The 1,897-nt window shown below is 50.5% G+C and overlaps 1 long non-coding RNA gene across 1 annotated transcript; it reads right to left on the reverse strand.

The window, feature by feature from the left end:
* Positions 1–223: 223 nt before the first annotated feature.
* LOC105998200 lies at positions 224–1,330 on the reverse strand. The gene is made up of 4 exons (XR_001175680.1): positions 1,080–1,330; positions 729–785; positions 571–634; positions 224–378 (listed from the first exon to the last, which is right to left on the reverse strand). It is a non-coding gene; the product is annotated as an uncharacterized LOC105998200 (long non-coding RNA).
* Between the last annotated feature and the right edge of the window lie 567 nt (positions 1,331–1,897).

Raw genomic sequence — 1,897 nt, forward strand, 5'->3', positions numbered from 1 at the left:
AATTAATCCCTATGTAGATCTGATCAAAAGGTACCAGGGTTACTGCTGTGTTATGGCCAAGACAGCATAATGAACCTTGCTGATTTCTAGTTATGTCAAATGGAATCATCACGCCCAACCACAGGCACCTTTTCTCCAATCTCCCTGTTTAACAGGTGATGTAGCTTCATTTCAGTGCCCTTCTAACTGAGCATTCCATGGAATCTATGAAATTACTAGATTCTTCCAAGTTGGCACAAAATTAAGTTTAATCATAATTACGTATTACAAACGCAGAGACTTAATACTTGTATTTTTCAAAATTTTAAGTTTTCTTTCCACATTTGTCTTGTCTGGATTTCTTTACCAACTTTTCTTTCTAGAATCCTGCTATTGCCCCTAGAAAATAAAGAGAAAAAAATTACAAAATTATCAGTAGTAAAAACATCTCATTTAAAAATAAATTCACAATGGTCTATCTCAGAAGCCAGATCCGTAGTTTTTTTTCAACAGGAATTCAGGTTCGGGATAGCATCATCATTATAGACCAAAGACACAGTATCTGGTAATTGTGAAGTAGTTTCCACTTACAGGTGTTTTTGTATCTCAGAAACTCAGGAGCAACTGAGCAACTCTCAGTGGATAGGCACCCTCACTGTAGACAGAAAAACAAATGAACAAAGATTTCCTCATGTATATAAGTAGATTACTTCATTTCAAACACTAGAAAGGATTTCAACAGCTCTTACCTTAAATTTCCTTTCGTAACGGATGCAATAAATCACTGAAACACAGCGCCATTGTTCCTGCACGGAGGGAAACGAACAATTGAGATCAGTCACGATGTCACGTGGCTTTTCAGCACCAGGCCCCTCCCATTCTCAAAACCAATAGCTTTCTGAGGAACAAAGCAGCCCCTTAATGTCGGCTACCTCATTATGAAATTAGATAGGAAAATCATTATGAAATAAGATAGGAAAACGATGCTTGCCACGTCGGCCTGCCTTGCTCATTAACTGACCTTCCAACCCAATCTCTAGTTGAAGCGTGGGGGGGGGGGCAGCCGACTGCCACAATCCAGCATGGCGCCCGAGGCCTACCTCCTTGTGCGTGAGCTCCAGGCCGGTCGCCACTTCCGACTCCAGCTCTACGTGAAAGGCTGTCCATCTTCGGTCCCCACACACAAGGTTCTCACAGCTATTACTCTGGGCTGACCTCTCCAAGGTCGCTCCCAAGGGTGGAAGGCCTCAACTACGTCGCGTACCCCCATCTTGCGCTTGAACCCCGGCTTAACCAGTAACAAAGAACGAAGCGCCGCAGCTCGAAGTCCGAAGTAAAAGGAGGAGGGACGCCCCCTGCAGCTCCTTTTATAGCCTCTTCCGAATCAGACCGAGGCCGCCCCACCCTCTCTCTTCCTATTGGACGCGGGAAGAAGAGAGGGAGGAGCTATCTCATGAGACGTTCCAACGGGAGCGCGCGCGGTGGGTCTTTTCTTTGCGGACGTTCCGGGGCGTGGCGCGCGCGCCGCTGGCCCGACCCTCCATTCTCAGGCACGCGCTCGCCGGTCCTCCGTGGCTTCCGAGTCTGGCGGGCTTCTGGGCCCTACGTGGCGCGGGAGTGGCGCCAGAATTCAAACTAACAGTCGCCTTCGGAGACGAGGCCGTACTGCTGCTGTCCTGTGAGCCAAGTCCTCTAGGGCGCCGGGAGTAGACTTGAGTATCCAGCGCTGGGCGGCCTTCGTGTCGGGCCGGTGGAGAGAGAAGGTGCGCCGGCTAGGTGGCGCCCTGCGGGGCTTGGCACGCCGGCGGCCGCTGGATCAGCCGGCCGGCGCTGGCCGCCACCAGCCCGAAAAGGGAGGCTGGCGAGCCGAACGGACGGGCTGAGAAAGCTGTGGACGGCGCGCTTGTCGTCCCGAGGG

The sequence above is a fragment of the Dipodomys ordii genome, unplaced genomic scaffold (assembly GCF_000151885.1).
Source record: "Dipodomys ordii isolate 6190 unplaced genomic scaffold, Dord_2.0 Scaffold158, whole genome shotgun sequence".
Classification (NCBI taxonomy): Eukaryota; Metazoa; Chordata; class Mammalia; order Rodentia; family Heteromyidae; genus Dipodomys; species Dipodomys ordii.